The sequence below is a fragment of the Panthera onca genome, chromosome C2 (assembly GCF_046562875.1).
Source record: "Panthera onca isolate mPanOnc1 chromosome C2, mPanOnc1 haplotype 2, whole genome shotgun sequence".
Lineage (NCBI taxonomy): Eukaryota > Metazoa > Chordata > Mammalia > Carnivora > Felidae > Panthera > Panthera onca.
In genome coordinates, this window is record NC_138347.1 from 91,594,226 (window position 1) to 91,616,295 (window position 22,070).

Genomic DNA, 22,070 nt, shown 5'->3' on the forward strand with positions numbered 1-22,070 from the left:
CTCGAACTCACGGACCGCGAGATCATGACCTGAGCCGAAGTCGGCCGCTTAACCGACTGAGCCACCCAGGCGCCCCTTGAAGGAGGTTCAAATAATAAATACAATTAACATTTATTGAGTTCATACTATGTGCTAAGCACTTTTATATATTTTATCTCATTTAAACCTCAGAATTATCCTTTTACATTTATCACTTCATACACAAGGAAACTCAAATGTAGGGATAGATAATTTATCTAAGCTTTCACAGCTAGGAAGTAATAGAACCAGTATTTGAAACCAACTAAGTGATCTGTGCTCTGAATCATCATATAATAGTTTTCATGCTTCAACAATATTTAAAATCTCCATGAGGCAGTGATGAAGGGTTGAAGGAGAGATTTATACAGGTTCTTTAACATCCATTTTTTCATAGGAATAAAACAAATACCTGCTGTTAAAGCACAGTTTTAAAAATTAAATAACTATATGATCATGAAAGCATAAGCGTCTGGTACGTACGTAGAGTGCTGTATAAATGTTAACAAATACTGTTGTATGTATGTGCTAGCTAGTGTGAATTCAATTAAATTGGAATAGCTACAAGGCTAAGAATGTTTTTTTTTTTGTTTTTTTTTTGTTTTTTTTTTTTAAAGCATGAACTAAGGACATGCCTCCATTCTAAGAAAATCCGTTTACTATTGGTTCCCCTGCAAAGCTTTCCTACACCATTAAGGCCCTATAGCCATTTCTTTTTGAGACTCCTCTTTTCTTGAAAACCAAAGGCTTTGCTTTATGTTTTTATTTTGAAATGAATGGATACTGCCATAGGGTTATAAATTGGTTTCATGATCAAAGGAGAAATGTATTGATTTTTAATCTTGTTTCAAACAAAAAAACATAAGAAAGCCAGATTTAAATCTTGCCTGTTTTAGTAAATAAGTCAAATTTTAATATAAGAATAAAATAAATATACAGACTTTTGACTCTACTATTTAGGAAAACAAGGGGTTACTCTTCTATTAACTACTATGATCTTACTAGAAATTCTTCTTTCATCTCTTTTTCAGTTCCTTAAATATACCTGCATAAGTGTTCTCAAATTCAGCCTACTTTGAAAATAATTTTCTAAGGCTTAGTGAAAAAAGCCTAATTTCTATAGCCACCTGCCTATTTCTAGAGCCATCGCTGATTGATGGCTTACAAAGCCTTTTTATACAGCATTGACATTTTAAAGATACTGGCCAGTCTGAACTTTCCATCTGGCGTCCCTGATTTTCTTTGTCCCTCTTTTCTGAAATGACTTATTCCATCCTTGAGCTCTAAAACTACTTTGATTTAATTCAGGCCTAGGAGTTTGAAGGAAGTTTATTAAAACAAGAAATGAGAGTAATGCTTCCAATAGTGCATGGTGATGTGGAAGCAAATCCCTGACTCCCTGGCATTTATTTGTATAACAACTCCACCGACAAGTATATCAGAGATATTCCAGAAACGTTGACACACTTACATAAAACTAGCAAGAGAGGTAGTCAATGGTTGCAAAATAAATAGGAAGATGGGGGAAATTAATTTATTTCAGGCCATAATAAACCCACCTTCTGTCTGTTGAAAAGAGATAATTGATATAAATAAGATATATTGCTTATTGCTAGAGAAGCAGTTAATACTTTTTAGGGGCGCCTGAGTGGCTCAGTTGGTTAAGCGTCCAACTCTTGATTTCAGCTCAGGTCATGACCTCACGGTTCATGAGACTGAGCCCCAGGTCAGAGCTTGGGATTCTCCCTCTCACTCTCTTCCTAAAACTTAAATAAACATTAACAAATACTTTTTAAAAATACTCTCTTACATGTTATACCATTAAAATTTCATTCATAGTAACACCATGATGTAAAAGAGTTTCCTCAGAGTCTTGAAGCTAGTTAACTACTAAAAACATGGCTCTTTATGCAGGGAGTCTTGTATTCCAGAACAGTGTCTCTGTCTCAATCTTCCTTCCCTGATGTTTATCCAAAAATAAATCCAAAGCACTTACTACATAATAAATCCAAAATGCAATCCTATTTATGCTATTAATTAACATTATTAATGTTTGTTCCTGAACACTAGTAGCACGGCACCTTTGCAGATGCCATCATAGAAAAGGCAGACACTGGAAACTTGGTTAAATGTTGTTTAGCAGTAAGACACATAGAGAGCAGTGAGGTACATAGAGGCTTTACAAAGCCATGGGAAATTTGAGAACAGTTTTGAAATATTAGTAAAAATGGGCTATCCCATTTTGGAAGCTACACATGACATAGTTTAAGTCCCAGCCTAAATATTGCTCATCTCCCAAAAGTCTTCTGAACATTGGCTTCCACCACCCAGTAAATCTATGATCAAAGAATCAAAGGAACACTAGAAAAGAGTCATTAGATCTCAGTTCAAGCAGTAGTTTTATCTTCAGTAATCCACTTCGTCTTTTATTTTTTTCTTACGGACCAAAGATTATTCATCTATAAAACAAAAGTGCTGGTTTCCAGAATATTTTAAAAATATTCTAGTGCTCGAGTTCTATGAAAGATGCTGTCATTTGGGTTATCGCACCAGAAAGGCAGTTATTCTCAAAAAGAATATGATGAATTCTCAAATTAAAAAAATAAATGAAATTGCAATGATTCAAATTGAGTGACAGAAATTGGACGAGGGCTGAACTTGCTACACACAAAGAATTTGTGCAATTTTTATTTTACTCTTAATAAAGTTCCTATTTATTTTTAAAGGACTGAGTTGTTTTCAAATAAAACTCATCTATGATAATGCAAGTTAAGTATTTATGAAAAAAATCAGAGATCACATAGAGAGCAAAGAAATCCTGACACTAGAATCTGGAATGAGGTGATTAATGCCACTTTTGGCTTCTAAATTGTTTTCTACTGTTTCCAAACTATACTAAAACTAAGCAACTTAAAACATCAAATATATATTATCTCATACTTCTGTGGTTAAGAATCAGAGCATGGCTTAGCTGGAGCTTCTGACTCAAGGTTTTTCATGAGGCTGCAGTCAGGGTGTTGCTTAGGGGTGTGATCTTATCTGAAGCATGACTGGGGTTGGTTCTTGCTCCCAAGTCGATTCACATGCTTGTTGGCGAGATTCAGTTCTTTGTGGGCAGCTGGACTAAAGACCTCACCTCCTCACTAGCTGTTGGCTAGAAACCTCCCTCAATTTCTTGTTATGTGGGCCTCTCAACAGGGCATATTAAAACATGGCTTTTGACTTCCCTCAGAATGAGGGAGAGAGAGCACCCAAAATAACAGCTGCAGTCATTTTATAACTTAGTATCAGAAATGACATCCCAATACGCATGCTGTATCCTGTTATTAGTTAGAGGCAAGTCAGTAAGTCCTGCCCACACTGAGAAAAGGAATTATAAAAAGGCATGAATGCCAAGAGGCGGGGATCATTGGAGATCATTGCCTAACATGGCTCTGTAGAGTCAGAGAAAAAATATACACAGACACTGATTGCATAGTTCTTATTATATGATAAAATGATAATTATTCATCCTTAATGAAAATCTCTCCATGTAGTTAAAAATCAGTTTTTATAATCATTTGTATGCAAAACGCATTGAGTGATATATAATGTGCTGAATAGTTGTTTTGTATCATGTTCAGAAAGTGTTCTTCATGGTCATATTATAGTTTTAAACTATAAATGAGGATATTTCAAAGTGGGGACAAATCTAATGCTACTTCCCAGGTATTTAATATGGTAAAAAATGTGTGGGAAATGGAGAATTAATATGTCAGTGTTTCTCAAGCTTTTATTATGCTTAAGATTAAATTATGCACATAAAAAGTAAAAATCCAGGTATATACTTCAGCTGTACTAAATTAAATCTCTGGGGGACAGGTGGGAACAGATTTTTTTATATTATAATAAACACTTCAGAAAACTCGGATGCATCAGCTCCAAAAACCACCTTATATGGTCCCTCTCAACTATTAATTGCCTCTTCTAACATTCTTGGGATATAATACAATAGAGACCCATTCTGGCTCTATATCATACATTTCAGTCAATTTCTTATCTTTTCCCACATGCAGATTTTCTGTTCAAGCTGATGAAAATTTCCAAATCAATATCAGGTGAAACGAAAAATCAAAATGTAGAAGACTGAGATAAATGTTTTGCTTTTTTAACTGATACAGTTCAAGAAATTAAGAGGAATTAGAGAGCTCTATATTTGAGTTTTATATTTTATTGTTACTTTTCATTTTATTTTAGAGAGAGAGTGAGCAGGGGGAGGGGCAGAGAGAGTGGGGACAGAGGAACTGACATGGGCTGTATGCTGACAGCAGACAGCTCAATGTGGGGCTCAAACTCACAAACCATGAGATCATGACTTGAGCTGAAGTCGGACGCTTAACCGACCGAGCCACCCAGGTGCCGCTCATGTTTTATTTTTAAAGCTTTACTTGTCATTATGCTTTTTTTTTATCTTATGAAAAGGTTTATTCATGAATACCATCTCTTTAATACCTGTTACCCATCACACTACATTGCTACCAATTAACTTCAGAAATATACAGTAGAAAATACATGAATTATAAAATCTATTCTCAAATTTCTCAAAGTTCTTAACTATTACATTCTTAGGGATGGTGATTTCCAGAAAAGTGACAATGTTAAAGAAAATTCTAATCCAAGGTAAGCAATTTACAATTGATTAGTTGTGCTGTTGCCCAGAGCAACCAGCATTTAAGTAGGAAGTTAAATGATAGAGCATATGGATAACCATTGGAAGTTTGGGTGGTGTCAGCTATATAAAGCTTTATGGTTTGAAAAACTTAGCATGACTTTCTGGAAGAACTAGAAGTAAGACATTATAGTAAATCTGGAATATTTATAATTATTATTGACATCTATTAGATATATAAAATTTTACCACTGGGCATGTTATAAATTCTATCATTACAAAGTAGGAAAAATGTTACAGAATGACTAACTTTGACATCTTTGAACATATTCATACAGCAGTCCCACAAGGAACATGAACAAAAGCTTTAATGTTATATATATGACCTATCCTGAATTTAGCTAATGTAAAACTCAAACTACCTTATCCCACATAATGTAGGGAAAAAATCCTTAATGATTAGAACGACATCATCAAACCTCATGAATATATAGAGAGCAGCAAAACTGGTGATGTAACTATTTCACATAAATTGAGTGAATTATTGCTTCAAGCTATAAAGAGTATGGGAACAACAAAATAAAAGTAGTGGCAGTTCCAGCTGTTAACAGAAATAGGAAGTTCTTTCATTTGTAAAAGGAAATGACACAAGTTTTCTGGTCTCTAACAAAAAAAGCATGCAACATTTTCTCCCACTTAAATATTTACAGTCCATTGCTTTTACTATTATGTATTCGATGAAAGAGTTATGTTTTTTGCTGTTTTGGGCTTTGTAGTCCTTTTCAGCAATTAGCCAAACAATCCAGGACTGTTAGTAATGTGCAGGAAAGTTTGATTATACAGGAAATAGGTGGGTTTTGGCATTTACTTGCCTAGCAAACAATGCCAAATCCTAGGATGTCAAACCAAAGTAGACTTTCCATCTGACAAATGAGAGTGATAACTGTTTCACTCAAAGAACTTATAAACATGAAATTGTTAAGAACAAATTCTTTTAGATTCTTACTAATATGGTACCATATCATGGAATATAGTATTCTAACATTTTCATCATCATTATCATCACCATTACTCAATGCAACTTTTAGTGAGGCCTTTCATGTACTGGATATATGCTACCTATTGGAGACACAAGTTGAACAAGATATGGGCCAGCCCTTTGAAGAGCCCATGGATAAGTGGAATTATCTATTTTGCATTGCTCTGGATTTAAATTAGGGCTTTTGGAATGTACATTTTAGCCAGTCACCACTTAATCCCATTCCTGGATTACCTATAAATCTCCCTCTAAAATACATTCAACTGATTTCCAGGAAACACTGAATTCTCCCAGCCAGTAGTGATTCTTCAATATACCCATGCACTTCTTTTTTTTTTTTTTTTAACATTTCTTCATTGTTGAGAGACAGAGAGAGTTAGAGCATGAGCAGGGGAGGGGCGGAGAGAGAGGGGAAACACAGAATCTGAAGCAGGCTCCAGGCTCTGTGCTGTCAGTACAGAACCCAATGCTGGGCTCAAACCCACAAACCGCAAGACATGACCTGAGCCTAAGTTGGATGTGTAATCAACTGAGCCACCCAAGCACCCCCATACACTTCTCATCTTATCAGTGAGCTGCATGCTTGCCAAAATCCATTTATATTTATTCTCAAAACACTCATTTTCCAGTTGTATATAATATTATAATTATGCAACTTAATTTCTACAAATACTAACAAAAGATAAGTAGCAAAAAGTAGTTGAATCTATGAAAATTAAGTACTTTAGAGTAGTTCAGAAAAGAGAAGTTAGTAAAAGATAGGATTGACAGATATTGCTGCTTTGCTAACCCAACACCCATTCCCAGACTATCCGTTCTAAGACTTCACAGGGTTGGGTCAGCTAAAATACTAGCAAACTGATAAGAGTCATCTTGCACCATTTTGATCAATGACACATAAACATTCATTAATTGGTGGCAAGTAAGAAAATGTTGCTTTCTTCATAAGGAGGAAATATGCATTTAGAACATAATCCTAATGTTGGGACCTGTGGCACCCATTCGTGACTGACTATAGGGTCAAGGCCAGAAGAAGTTCAGAAAGATTGTGATTATCCTAATGTCACCCATCACTTACCTCCAAACTTCTTTAATAAGACAATGGAAAGAAGGAATGAATTAAGGGGGAAAAAAGGAAAATTGGAAAGAGGGAAGGAAGAAAGAAGGAGGGAATTTATGTAAGCTATAGAAGATGTATTTGGTTATTTGCAATTGAAGCATTCCTAACTGATACACAGGGAAGAGGGAAAGGGGGGGTCCAGAAGCATTCTTCATTCAGACTACTTCAGAAGTTTCTTGAGTTATGTCCCACTATGAAATTAACAAAACTGCAAATCATCTCAATGTGACTAATGCAAGGAAGATGAGCTATGTGGAAATTCAATCAATGGACCCCAAATATAGTAAATAAATGTGCACTGATTAACATAGATAGATTGATACATAAAAATTAGGTATATATTCATCATTTGTAAGATTTCTCACTTAAAAATGACTTTTTCAATAAATCAACAAATGCCAGCCATGAAAGTATTGAATGAAACAACTTCCACTATATTCTAGGGGGAAAAAATCAGTCAAAATGTGTGCAAAATTCTAAAATCAATGCCAAAATGTGAACATTGCATATTTTCAGATCAAATTTTGGTAAAGTTGCAAATACATTAATTGGAAGAAGTAAATAGAAAGTTTGGATATAAAAATTAAAATTAATGAATTTCAAAAGGTACATTAAGTGAGATAATGTACAAACAACTATTTCAAAAACTTTAGAACACTACTGATTATTGAGTCTTATTACTATGAAATTCTTAAAGAGGTTTAAGAAAACAATCATTTTTGTTGATGTCTATCAAACCAATTAAGGAGTATTTCTTGACTCTATTTTGGCTAATATCTACTCTATTAGAATACTAGAATTCAGAGTTGAAGGGTCTAGCCCAACTCTACAGTTTTAGCCTGACGCTAGTCTAAAACATCTCTGCAGAGAGGGCATGAAGCATGTGTTTACACATTTTACAATAGGGATTTACCTTATGAGTAAACTCATAGGCATGAGCAATTAGAAACAACTTTTTTATATTATGCATAAACCTGCCAACCTATAATTTCTGTCTGTTAGTCTCACTTTTGCCATCAGAAGTAAGATACAGGAACACCTAGATGGTTCAGTCAGGTAAGCATCCGACACTTGATTTCAGCTCAAGTCATATTCTCACGGATTCAGGCTCTGTGCCAACAGCGTGCAGCCTAATTGAGATTCTTTCTCTCCCTCTCTCTCTCTGCCTATCTCTTAAAATAAATAAATAAAATTTTAAAAAAATAAGTAAGATAGAGGTTTCAGGCTGGCTAACCACATTTTCCTATTGCGACTAGGGTATCATAGAAATAGGGTTCATGTATTTCTGAGAATCTCTATCAAGCAGTGTATCTCAGATAATGCACACAAATAGTTTGGGAATGATTGAAAAATTCTCCATATTATCTGAAATTACAGTCCCTGATACATATTAATTATTTGCCACATGATTGGTAAGTCTGAACACCATCACTTCTCCCTAAGATACACTTCAGTAATTTACATTTTCACAGCTGACACTTTCAACCCCTGGCCACTGTATCAAGCATGAGATTATAGATTTAAGTAAACAAAATTATCAAATTAGTTTCACTTTTATAACACAGTTGTATATACTGATTTCAAGTATAAACATTCAAGTGTCTTTATGGGTCTTCTGCCTCCAGAATGATTTAGGATTGTATTTTTATAAAATTATATATTTAAATGATTAATTAAATAGTAAATTCAGATTAAAAAGTCACAATGGAGTATCTGGGAAGAAATGCCAAAATTAGAACTTAAGTCTCACATATGCCATTTATTAACTGTATAATCATAGATTTTTTTTTATTTTTCTGATTTAATATCTAACTATGAGAATAAAATGAAATAATATGATTTTCTTCCTATTGAAATGTAAGGTATTAGTTACACTGAAATATATTATTCTAGCTTAAACAGTGCTTTTGCCATTATGCAACAAACTTCCAAAATGTAATATTTAATTTAAAAAAAGTCAACATATCCTGGCAATCAAAAATAGTAATGATAACAACAGTGAACATTTCTTTAACCCTTTTATTTGCCAGACACTCTTCTAAGCACTTCATGTGTATTATCTCATAACACCTTAATAAAATACAGCTACATACTATTATTATTTCTAATTTATAGATGAAAAAGCTGAAAAAAATAAAATTTAAGCTATTTTTCCAGTCATAAAATAATATGTACAGTATATACATAGATAGATAAATAGACGATAGATACAGATGATATAGATATACATATAGATATAGATATAGATGATATAGATATAGATATAGATATAGATATAGATATAGATATAGATATGCCAAGAAATACCCTAAGTGTTTACTGAAGAAATGATATTATTTTTTCAAATGTATTAGTATACTTTTCAAATGGCTTTTTGAAATTTGCTGATTTTTTTAAAATTTTAACCCTAACTGTATATGACATATTTCCCTTCTAGATATCACAAAACTACTTCCTTCATGTGAAACTCACAGGAAAATTTTCAGACAGTCTTGGGTTGCGCCCACATGTATAAACAAGCCTGTAATTTTGATGTGCTAAGAAACTGAAGGATACTAGTAAGTGAAAAGGCCTTATATTAAATTTTGAATATATAATCTTATTTTACTCCAAAATTATAAACATGTTTTTAGTGCTAATTCATATGGGCTCAAGGACCATAGATTTGGAGAGCTGTAATAAAAGCTACATTCACTCGGGAGGAAACGCTTAGAAATGCAAAGCTAGAGTAGATAACTAGACTTACAAATTCCAGAAAATGGCACAAACTAAAGGAAGTAGATAATTTGAAATAATAGCCAAGTCACTTTTTTTCCCCCTACATAATTATTTGATATCCCTGATGCCCACATATTTTTAATGCTAGAGCTCTGTTGCTATATACAGACAATTTCTCTATTAGAAATACAAAGGGGAAAAAATACATAGAAGCAGAACTGTCCTTTTTTTATCAGAAAATAAAAGGAATATTTTTTATGTTCCTTTTTAGAGCAAAGTTAACGATCACAGACAACCCTCCTTGCCTTCTTCAAACTATTATTAATGTCGCATCTTAAATTCACTTAATCCAATCAATGTTATGTTTACTGGAGGAAAACATAAATCTTCCTCCCTCCCACCTTCCCTCCTGTCCTTTATTCTTTCTTTTCTTTCTTCATTTAATTTACCTAAAAATTAGAATAACCAGATTATAAAATTTCAGAAAAAACAAAAAAAAAAATTAGGAATATCCTCCATTTGTATATTGAATACCAAGGAAGTAATACTTTGTAACTTACCTCCCCCAGTCTTGTTTTCACATAAATATTTCATATAAATGTAAGCATAAAGTACATAACCTATTTTAATCTTGATGTTTACAATTAACATAATCATATAAATATACCTCTGTGCTTATATATGTGTGTGATATGTGAATGTATGTATGTATATATGTATGTATGTATGTATGTATGTATATGTATGTGTGTGTATAGGTGTGCATTTATTTCCTGACCAATTTAATAGTTAAATAGCATTCCAGCAAGTAAAAAGTGAATGAATTCTAACCTAATTATCCATTACCTTTATTTTTTCTAATATATAACATAATAATGACCATATTTTCATAGTTTCACAATACTTTAGAAATATTATGACTCCCAGAAGTGAAATTACTGAGACAGAAAGTAGAAGATTTTTAAGTAATCAGTGTGGCTTCTAAATTTCTAGGCAAAAATTGTCCTGGTTATACTTTATCAACAAAATATGCCCGCATACTCTTGCCAGTATTGGGTTTATAATTTTTTGCTCACCCATGAAATGTGATGAGATGGAGATTGGGAACCTGGCAGAGTACCAGTACCCTAAGCTCACCCTGTCTCATGTTTACAACTAGATATCACTCACAACCATGTAAATAAACTAGAGAACATCTGAAGACTGGCAGAACAAACTCCACAACTCCATGTAGAGAAACTGCATTGCAGGTTAGGGAAGGCAGAAACCACTTGGTGGGGAGCTCCCCATAGGAGGGAGGAAGCTGCAAGCACAGAGAGGGGAGAGAAATTGTCTCTTGTACCAGGAAGCCTACCTGGGGAAGACAAATCCCCATAAAGTTTGGCTTTGAAAACCAGAAGGGCTGAATTCTGTGAGTTTGCATAACCAGGGAGACTTGGAACCTGGAGCTTCAAAGGTCAGCTGATTCAGCACTAGGTGTGCCTGGAGGAGGAGGGATAGCTGAGTCCTCACCCTTAAAGAGACAGCTGCCCACAGAGAGGTAACATAGAAGCATTCCTGAGGCAACAGTAGAGGGATCTGTTTATATGGATTTTGGAGCATGTTGGGGGACTTCTCTGGGAATGAAGGAGATGGCAGATGCCATTTTCCTCCTCTATCCTGCAGTATAAACACAGGGCCACCTGTGGAAGGCAGTGCTGCACAGACACTTGCCACCTAACCTACTATCAGTATACCCTGCCAACAAGTTCTCCCAAGGACTCACTCCATGTCTGCTGGTCTGGGCCCTGGGATCAGTGCAAATACACCACAACCCCAGCTCCACTATGTGCTCTCCTTTGGAAGATCTGGCCTAAAACTAGCTCATTGTACATTTTGCTAATACTGCTGTCCCACCCTTGAGTTCCCCTCAGGCAAGCCCCCTCAGAGCTAGCCTGCCTGAGTTCCACTAACATCACAGAGAGCAAGCACAGAGCAGAACAGGCAGACAGACACTGCAGAAGACTGGACTGAAAGGAAAAGCGATTTAGACACAACAGCACGGTGCAAGCAACATACATAGGATACTCTCCTGAAGTGCCAGGTTCTAGTGAAGAGGGGATACTGAATAACAGGATCTCTTTTTCATAAAGCCACTAGGTATAGGAGCAGAATACGTAGCTGACTTTCCTAAAACACAGACACAGACACAGAGAGGTAGACAAGATTAGGAAACAGAGGAATATGTCCCAAATGAAAGAAGAGGACAAAATCATAGCAGGAGATCTAAACAAAACAGAAATAAGTAATGCACCTGATCGAAAATTTAAAGTAATGATCATAAAGATACTCACTGGACTTGAGAAAAGAGTGGAGGACATCAATGAGAACCTTAACAAAGAGATAAAAAATAACATATCAGAGGTGGGAAACTCAATAGATAAAATTAAAAATACAAAATATGGAATAAATAGTAAGCTACAGGAGGCAGAGGAATGTATCAGTGTGATCTGGATGATAGAATAATGAAAGGAAACCAGCTGAACAGACAAGAGACAAAGAAATATTGCATAATGAGAACACACTTAGAGAACTCAGCAACATCTTCAAGCATAATAACATTTGCATTATAAGGATACCAGAAGGAGAAGGGAGAGACGGGGTGGTGGTGCAGAAAATGCACTTGAAGAAATAATAGCTAAAAACATCCTGAACCTGGGAAGGGAAACAGAGATCCAAAATCAGGGGGCACAAAGATTCTTCAACAAATTAAACCCAAGGAGGTCCACATCAAGACACATAGTAATTAAAATGGCAGTAAATAGTGATGAAGAAAGAATTTTAATGGTTGTAAGAGAAAATAAGATAGTTACATGCAAAGGAAACCCCATAAGGCTATCAGCTGATTCTTCAACAGAAACTTTGCAGGACAGAAGGGAGTGGCATGATATATTCAAAGTGCTGAAAAGGAAAAAAAACTACAGGCAAGAATACTCCATCTAGCAAGGCTATCATTCAGAATAGGAGAGATTAAGAGTTTCACAGACAAAAAAAGGTAAAAGAATTCATGACCACTAAACAAGCCCTACAAGAAATGTTAAGGGGTACTATGTGAGCAGGGGAAAAAAGAGTGAGAAAAATAGGAAGACAAAAGCAAGAAAATTAAGTATATCTGTAAAAATCAATCAAGAGAAGCACAAAATAAAAGAAAGTAAAATATAATACCAAATATTTGAAATGTGGGAAAGAGAAGAGTAAAGAATGGGTTCAAAATTAAGCAATCATCAACTTAATATACACTGCTATATGCAGAATATATTATATATAAACTAAATGATAACCACAAATAAAAAAAATAGTAATAGATATGCAAAAAATGAAGAGTAAGAATCCAAATATTTCACTGAAGAAAGCCAGTTAATCATAAGAGAACAAGAGAAGAAAGGAACAAAGAGGGACTACAAAACAAAAAGAACATAAAACAAATAAAAAAAAGGAATAAATACACATGTATCAATAATTTATTTGAATATAAATGGCCTAAAAACTCTAAACAAAACACAAAGGGTGACAGAAAGAATTAAAAAAAAAGAAGGCCCATCTATATGCTGTCTACAAAAAACTAATTTCAGAATTAATGCACATGCAAACTAAAAGTGACACGATGGAGAAACATTTATTATACAAATGGAGTAAAAAGAAAGCCAAAGTAGCAATACTTATATTGGACAAAATAGACTTTAAAACAAAGCCTGTAACAAAGGACAATAAAGGATACCATATAATCATAAAAGGTGCAATCCAACAAAAAGATATAACAATTGTAAATATTTATGCACCCAAGATGGGAGCACCCAAATACATAAAGCAATCAATAATAAACATAAAGGAAATACTCAGGAGTAATAAAATAATAGTAGGGGACATTAACACCTGACTTACAACAATGGCTGGATCATCCAGACAGACAAGGGAACAGTGATTTTGAATGGCACACTGTACCAGATGGATATTAACAGATATAGTCAGAAAACTCTATCCTAAAACAGAATATACATTCTTTTCAAGTGCACATGGAATATTCTCCAGGATAGATCACATATAAGGACACAAATCTAGTCTCAACAAATTCAAATAGATCTGAATCATACCATGCATCTTTTCTGACCATAGGCACTATGAAACTAGACATCAAGAAAAAATTTGGAAAGTACACAAATGAAAAAATTTGGAAAGTACACAAATGAAAGCACCATTGTCCAAAATCTTTGAGATACAGCAAAATCTGTTATGAGGAAAGTTTACAGCAATACAGGCCTACCTCACAAAGCAACAAAAATCCCAAATAAACAGCATAAACTTACATATAAACAAACTAGAAAAAGTACAACAAATAAAACCTAAAACCAGTAGAAGGAAGGAAATAATAAAGATTAGAGCAGAAATAAAGAAAATTGAAACTAAAACCAAAGCAAACAAAACAAAAATAAAACAAAAACAAAAAACAAAACAAACAAAAACACAATGGAAAAGATCAATAAAACTGGGAGTTGTTTCTTTAAAAAGATCAAAAAAGTTGATAAACTTTTAGCCAGACTCATCATAAATAAACAAACAAACAAACAAACAATAAGAGAGAAAGAGAATATTCAAATAAATAAACTAAGAAATGAAAGTGGAGAAATAACCGACACCACAGAGACAGAAAGATTGTAAGAGAATATTATAAAAAATTATATGCCAAAAAATTGGACAACCTAGAAGAAATGGATAAATTCCTAGAAACATGGAATCTCCCAAAAGTAAATCAGGAAGATAGAAAATCTGAAGAGACTGATTACCAGCAATGAAGTTGAATCAGTAATCAAAAAAACTCTCAGCCCACAGAACTCCAGGGCCAGAAGGCTTCACAGGTGAATTCTACCAAACATTTAAAGAGGGTTTATAGATCTATTCTCAAACTATTCCAAAAAAATAGAAGATAAAGGAAACTTTCTAATTAATTCTATGTAGCCAGCATTACTCTGATACAAAAACCAGATAAAGACACTAAGAAAAAAAGAAAACTACAGGCCAATATATGTGATGAATATAGATGCAAATATCCTCAACAAAATACAAGCAAACCAAATTCAACAATACATTGAAAAAATCATTTACCACAATCAAGTGGGATTTACCTACGGAACTACATCAAAATAAAATCTTCTGCACAGCAAAGGAAACAATCAATAAAACTAAAAGGCAACATACTGAATGGGAGAAGTTATTTGCAAATGACATATCTGATAAAGCATTAGTATCCAAATATATAAAGAACTTATACAACTCAACATCCCCCAAAAATAAATAATTCAATTTAAAAGATGGGGAGAAGACATGAATAGACATTTCTCCAGAGAAGATATACAGATGGCCAACAGTCACATGAAAAGATGCTCACCATCACTCATCATCAGGGAAATGCAAATCAAAACCATAATGAGATATAACTTCATACCTGTCAGAATGGCTACAATCAAAAACACACACAAGAAAATAAGGGTTGGAAAGGATGTGGAGAAACAGGAATCCTTCTGCACTGTTGGTGGAAGTGCAAACTGGTGCAGTCACTGTGGAAAACAGTATGGAATCTCCTCATGCAATTAAAAATAGGGGTACCTGGCTGGCTCAGTCAGTAGAGCATGCAACTCTTGATCTTGGGGTTGTGAATTTGAGCCCCATGTTGGGTGTAGAGATTATTTAAAAATAAAATCTTTTTTAAAAATGTTACAAATAGAACTACCTTACGATCTAGTAATTGCACTACTGGGTATTTACCCAAAAAATACAAAAACACTAATCAAAGAGATACATGCACCCCTGTGTGCCCCTGTGTTTATAGCACCATTGCCCACAATAGCCAAAAAATGGAAGCAGCCCAAGTGTCCATCAGTAGATGAATGGATAAAGAAGATGTGGTGTATATATACACACAATGGAATATTATTCAGCCAAAAAAAAAAACAATGGCATCTCGTCATTTGCAACAATAGGGATTGAGCTAGAGAGTATACTGCTAAGTGAAATAACTCAGTCAGAGAAAGACAAATACTATATAATTCCATTTATATATGAAACAAACAAACAAAAAAAAAGCAAAGGGAAACCGAGAGAGAGAGATCCAAGAAACAGACACTGAACTATAGAAAATAAACTGATGATTATCAGAGTAGGAGGTGTGTGGAGAGACAGATGAAAATAGGTGATGGGGATTAATGAGTATCCGTATCATGATGAGTACCGAGTAATATGTAGAATTGTTTAAATCACTATATTGTACACCCAAAACTAATATAACACTATATGTTAATTATACTACACATTTAAAAAGTAATAATAAATAAAAGAAAAAAAGGAATGTAAAAAATGACTCTTTCTTGCTGTTGTAATTTTCATTTGTTTGATTGTAAACCAGGTTACATATACTTTTTTTTTTTTTTAATCCCTGTATTTCCTCCTTTGTGAATTGTCTGTTCATGGCCTTTATGTATATATTGGTTGGAACATTTACTACCTTACCCACTGATGTTTTTGAGAAAAGGTAAATATCTCATATATATTAAACCTTCTGTCATATATATTTAAGTCTTTGCCATTTTATCTGCTTTTTTATATTCTCAGAATTCAAATTTATTTTTAGAGTTTTTCTTTTGCTAATGATATTTTTATCTGATATTATATCTGACTTTAAAAGTTATTTCTTGGGGAGCCTGGGTGGCTCAGTCGGTTGAGCGTCCAACTTCAGCTCAGGTCACGATCTCATGGTTCGTGAGTTCGAGCCCCGCATCAGGCTCTGGGCTGATGGCTCAGAGCCTGGAGCCTGCTTCCAATTCTGTGTCTCCCTCTCTCTCTGCCCCTCCCCCATTCATGCTCTGTCTCTCTCTGTCTCAAAAATAAATAAACATTAAAAAAATTTTTTTTTTAAAGTTATTTCTTTAAACATAACAGAAACCCATGGGGGAGGGGAAGGAAAAAAAAAAAAAAAAAAAAAAAAAAAGAGGTTAGAGTGGGAGAGAGCCAAAGCATTAGAGACTGTTAAAAACTGAGAACAAACTGAGGGTTGATGGGGGGTGGGAGGGAGGGCAGGGTGGGTGATGGGTATTGAGGAGGGCACCTTTTGGGATGAGCACTGGGTGTTGTATGGAAACCAATTTGACAGTAAATTTCATATATTAAAAAAATAAAAAAAAAAAAAATAAAATAAAGTTATTTCTTTAGTCACCCCTCCCCCTCCCTCCATATTCAAACATATTCAACAATTTCTACTGTTAATTATTCTATTAATTTTTAGTTATATAGTTATTGTTAATTATTCTATTAATTTTTCTACAATTTTAGTAAATTTTTCCCTAATTTTAAAAGTAACATATAATCATTGAAAAAAAATTATACACATATGCAAAACTGTTATGCAATTCAAAAAAAAAAAAGCCAAGGACTCCACTGAAGATGTGATCTTTGTTAAAATTTTGCCATATTTCCTTTAATTATTTTTTATGACTTTTAATTTATTTGAAAGCATACAGTATATATATTTTAGATTACATTACAGATAATTCTGTGCTGTAAAAATAATTCTACCCTACCCTGTATATAAAAGTTTATTTCTGAATTAAAATATTTTATTAGATCATCAGAAATTACTGGTTAGCATTAACATAAAATTTTAAGGTTTTTAAGACTTTATCTTTAAGTAATCTCTACACCCAATGTGAGACTTGAACTTAACAACCTTAAGATCAAGAGTCACATGCTCTACCAACTGAGCCAGCCAGGCTACTCAAACTTTCAAGTTTTTTGATGTATATTGTAAAATTGTCTTCCAAAATGCTTATATGAATTTACATCCCTTCTAGAAATGTGCATTCTTTCATTTATCCTAACTACCACAGGTATATTGTGTTGTATTTATTTACTAATTTGACAAATGGATATGCTATTTTCTTTTATTTTAGTCTCTATATCTTGAAGATTAAAAAAAAATAACTCCTTAATGAATCTGAAATTATTTGGGTAAGCTATGAATTAAAATCACAATTCTGAAATATCTAACCAATTTTTTAACTCTACTTTTGTCCATTTGATCTAAGATAGCCTCTAATTTGTGGTAGTGTATTAAATTCTACTAGTTTGACTTCCAGTTACATAATATTTTAATTGTTGGTGCCTTGCAAATTCTTCAATATCTGGTAGAACTAGTTTCATAGTTTTGTCAATATTTGTTTTTCCTTTAATAGTCCTGTCTGGTGTTTTTTTTTACCCCCAAAACTTCTAAACAACTATTGACATTTTGATCAAAATTAAATATATAAAACTAGTATTTAAAATTTTATTTAAAGAACCCAGACATATCTTGCTAAGTTTAGTTCCAAGTTGTTAACGTTTTTGGGGTTTTTTTTTTGTTTTTTTTTGTTTTTGTTTTTGACATTAAGATAGCAGGAACATAGGAATGATTTTGAATTTTCACTTCGTCGATGTTGTTCTTCTCTGGCCACCAAGCATATGCCTTTGGACTTATTGGGAAAATATGTATATACAAATAATCATACTTTTATGTCTCTCTCTCTATATATATATATATAGATATACATTGTATATATCTTCTCTTCATATATATATGTGTGTGTATATATATATATAATTCATTTCTCTTTCATATCTTGCTTCCCTAGCTGACCTTAAAGAGCAGTTTTTATTATTTTTTAAATTTTTTTAATGTTTATTCATTTTTGAGAGAGAGAGACAGAATATGAGTGGGGAAGGGGCAGAGAGAGAGGGAAACACAGAATCCGAAGCAGGCTCCAGGCTCTGAGCCATCAGCACAGAGCCGGACGCGTGGCTCGAACCCACGAACCATGAGATTATGACCTGAGCTGAAGTTGGACGCTCAATCTACTGAGCCACCCCGGCACCCCAAGCAATTTTTACTATTAATAATAATGGGCACCCTAGTTTAGTTCTTGACTTTTGTACATAATATCTTTATAGTTTTAATGTTAGCTAAGGTTTTAGTGTATATCACGACATGCCAAAAATATTTTACTATTCTCAATTGTATTAGAAATGATTATTAACATTACTAAATTTTTATTTCAAAGAGTGAAATATTGCATTATAAAGTCAATTTATATTGAAGCTACCTTTGCCATTCTGGGTAAAACCCTAATTGGTGGTATTATGGAATTCATTTACAATATTTCTAATTCCATTTACTAGTATTTTCCCAGCAATTTAACATTTAAAGGAACATTCTCTTATGATAACAGAAATTGTTTTTCTTATTTTCTTATTTAATAGAAAAATAGTGCCTCTAAGAGATAGTATCAATTAAGTAATGATCAGATAATGCTTTTTTTTTAAATTTGACCAAAAAAAAAAAAAAAAAAAGGATATTTATTTGACAAAAAACAACACAAAAAAAACACCACTGGATTTGGCTTAGGCAGGCCCAGTAGAGGGTGTCTCCACCTTCCTGATTTATTTTCAGCCCTTGAGGGCATCACTGTAGTTCAAAGTCAAGGCCCCCAGGAAGGAGACATATTCCTGGAAGTTCACCACCACCTGGTTCTTGTTCCTGTCCAGGTCATCTGTCAGTCCATCAGCTTTGCAATGTCAGCATCCTGCAGCTTTAGGCCAATGGTGAGCTCTTTCTTTCTGGATCAGCTCCTTCAGCTCCTTTTCACTCAGGGTCTTCTTGTCGCCTTCCCGGACTGAGTACTTATGGAAGATGGCCACAAGAAAGCCAGTGGCCTGATCCAGGGGGCATGCCAGGGCTGGGTGCTAGACTCAGAGTGCAAGGCCAGGAGTACTTCAACAGACTGAGAAGGTACCTTTTGAATATCTGAATTCCCTAAGTGGTTGACTGCTATATATAAAGAAATCAATATTTGGTTCTCTTATATTTACTTAGTAATTATTATTCACAGAATCAAGATAAAGAAGGAGCCAGTTAATATGTAACTACCTATAACCTGCTGAGTGATATATAAACAAATACTATCTAATATTACGTACATTCTAGCAAGGATTTTGTGGCATACAAAGGATATGGTTAGTCTTCATAACTTTGGTTTGGCCTTTTCTTAGCCACAGCTTCCCAGACAAATGAGTTTCAGCCATACTGGGCATTTCTTTATTTCCTTAACCTGTTCACTTCTACATCACTCTGCTTTTATTGACATCAAGTCTTCATTCTGAAATGTTCTTTTTTTTAAATTTTTTTAACATTTATTTATTTTTGAGACAGGGAGAGACAGAGCATGAACAGGGGAGGGTCAGAGCGAGGGAGACACAGAATCTGAAACAGGCTCCAGGCTCTAAGCTGTCAACACAGAACCTGACGTGGGGCTCGAACTCACAGACCGCGAGATCATGACCTGAGCCAAAGTTGGCCGCCCAACCGACTGAGCCACCCAGGCGTCCCCTGAAATGTTCTTTCTAAATAAACCTGCAATTTTTTATCTTTAAAGCTCTTACTTATTACTTACTTCTTCAGCTTCTACCATGAAAATACTAATTTTATATAGTTCCTTTCCTGCTAATATTGTTTACATGTCTTTGACACTGGATTTTGAACTTATCTAGAATGATAACAGTGTATATTTATTTGGTATCCCCGGGAGCCATATAATACGAGCTCATTAACTACTACCATTCAATGAATGAATGGTATAAGAGAGTCTTCATTACAAATTTACCCTGCCCCATATATTTATAAATGGATTATAATTTTAACTAAAGAATGTCTAGTACAAAAGAAAAATTATATTTTTTGCTCCTATGTATATCTTCTGTTTGACTATACTAAAATAGAATGTTAAGATTATTGTTCTAGTTGTTATAGTTGATGTCCTAGAATGTAATGATATAATATCTTAAGATCATTCATGATCTCTAGCTCATATATAGCACAAAATCAAGACCTGGACTCATATGGAGAATGCTATAGTGAACTCCCCTCAATTCACTTCTTTTCAGAAACATTAAGGGGGAAATATCACACACCCACACACCTGAGCTGCCAGTCCCCAAAGAGACTTGCTTTTGCATTTGTAATAAACTGAAAAGAAACTTCTTTCACAGTTGCTTTCGCATTACGAAGAATGTCCTTTTACCCATTTGACAGAGATTTCTCACAAAATCCCATATATATTGTTCTTAGTTAAATTGTAGGTATACAAGGAGAAGAGAACTGTAAGATCAAGAAAAAAAGATTAAAATAATCAATTGAACTCCTCAGAGCCTCTTTTCTTCTTTCATGGAAATGCAAGGTAATTCAGTCATGTCTTGTCAATTATTAATGCAATGTTTTTTTAATGCATGTATTATAAAATGAAATATTCTGTGTGTTCTGGCTCTGAACGTTGGATGTGAATTTAAATTTGCCCTTTTCATTCACTAGAGGCAGAGAAGAAAAGTTGGAGAATGAAGAGAAAGGCACACACCTGGGCAGACAATGGTGGTCAGCAGGAGAGGAGGCAGGAAACTAAAGGCAGGTGGTAGAATCAGGTGGCTAAAGGAAGCTAGAAAAATCACACGTCTTTAGTTTGTCTATTTAAAACCCTGAAGAGAACCAGTTAAAGAAAAGATTATAAAATAGATTATATAAAAGATTGTTTATAGACAATTTTATTGCCTACCAGACTAACACATCAATTTAAATTATGATTGGGTTACCTATCATAAAGAAATGTCATGAGGAATGCTCATTGTTTTAAATAAAAAGACCTGGGGCGCCTGGGTGGCTCAGTCTGTTAAGCGGCTGACTTCGGCTCAGGTCATGATCTCGTGGTCCGTGAGTTCGAGCCCCGCGTCGGGCTCTGTGCTGACAGCTCAGAGCCTGGAGCCTGCTTCAGATTCTGTGTCTCCCTCTCTCTGACCCTCCCCCGTTCATGCTCTGTCTCTCTCTGTCTCAAAAATAAATAAACGTTAAAAGAAATTAAAAAAATAAATAAATAAAAAGACCTGAAATTTTCTTTTTTTCTGTTTTTTGTCTTTTTAATGTTTATTTATTTTTGAGAGAGAGAGCTTGAGCGGAGGAGGGGCAGAAACAGAGGGAGCCAGAATCTGAAGCAGGTTCCAGGCTCCGAGCTGTCAGCACAGAGCCCGATGCGAGGCTCGAACTCATGAACCGTGAGATCATGACCTAAGCCGAAGTGGGATGCTTAACCGACTGAGCCACCCAAGAGCACCAATACCTAAAATTTTCTAATTGTAAAGTTGTTTCTGTGTATGCTGGACAAGTCAGAGGTTTAGGCAAAGGGAAAATTATTTTGGAATTTAACATAAGTTATCACCTACAAATAAGCCACAAGCCTCTGTGAGAATTATAAAGCATGCTTAGTTATGTGAGGTCCTTGCATGGTGCTACAGTATATATCTACTGCTTGTCCAAAAGTTGTGCCTAATATTCTATAGGAAATAATGCAAAGTTTTTGAGGTTCAGGTCTGAACAAAGGGAATCAAATAAATGCTTTTATTTTCACGTAACATTTTGAAACTGACAA

General features: G+C 34.3%; 1 protein-coding gene and 1 pseudogene across 10 annotated transcripts in view; both read right to left on the reverse strand.

Moving 5' to 3' along the window:
- The window catches only part of NAALADL2 (N-acetylated alpha-linked acidic dipeptidase like 2), a 1,341,335-nt gene that overhangs the window by 869,507 nt on the left and 449,758 nt on the right, over positions 1-22,070 (reverse strand). Inside the window, exon 4 of one of the 10 annotated variants that reach the window (XM_078432147.1) lies at positions 11,877-11,913. The exons of the other annotated variants lie outside the window; for them this stretch is intronic. The gene's annotated coding sequence lies outside the window, so the exon portion shown is untranslated. The remainder of the gene's footprint in view (positions 1-11,876; positions 11,914-22,070) is intronic. 10 annotated transcript variants of the gene reach the window in all.
- LOC144612822 (protein S100-A6 pseudogene) lies at positions 19,015-20,069 on the reverse strand (annotated as a pseudogene).